A 742-nucleotide genomic window follows, 5' to 3' on the forward strand; every position below is an offset into this window, starting at 1 on the left:
GTAGGGGCTCAGTGAGAGGCTATAGAATCAATAGATGATCCTGCTCTGTCTTGTTTCTCTTGCCTTTGGGCCAGAAATGGACAGTGATTAGGATGTGGAACATGGCAGCAAGGAGTTGAGAGAATGGGAAGTAAAGAAGGGTTCAAGGAGGTAGAATTGTGTTATTTGGGGCAGGACAAAGGAATAGCAATTCCTAGTTTTTGAGAGCCTACTGTTGTGCATGCACTTTATATACTGTGTGTACAGATGGTCAGTCTTTATAGTAAAATAATAAAACAAAGTAACTCAGTTTTTCTTTCTTTTTTTTTTTTTTTTTAGACAGAGCCTCAAGCTGTTGCCCTGGGCAGAGTGCCATGACATCACAGCTCACAGCAACCTCCAACTCCTACCTCCAACTCCTGCCTCCGCTTCCCAAGTAGCTGGGACTACAGGCACCCACCACAATGCCCAGCTATTTTTTGGTTGCAGCCGTCCTTGTTGTTTGGCAGGCCCGGGTTGGATTTGAACCCACCAGCTCAGGTGTATGTGGCTGGCGCCTTAGACACTTGCTTGGGGCCCAACTCATAGTTTTTCAATAAGGCATAAAATCTTTAGGCCTGCTTTCTTTTTTTGTTTTTTTGAGACGGAGCCTCAAGCTATACCCCTGGGTAGAGTGCCATGGCATCACACTCACAGTAACCTCCAACTCCTGGGCTCAAGCGAGTCTCCTGCCTCAGCCTCCCAAGTAGCTGGGACCACAGGC

This window comes from Otolemur garnettii, unplaced genomic scaffold (assembly GCF_000181295.1).
Source record: "Otolemur garnettii isolate 467f Iridium unplaced genomic scaffold, OtoGar3 scaffold00099, whole genome shotgun sequence".
Classification (NCBI taxonomy): domain Eukaryota; kingdom Metazoa; phylum Chordata; class Mammalia; order Primates; family Galagidae; genus Otolemur; species Otolemur garnettii.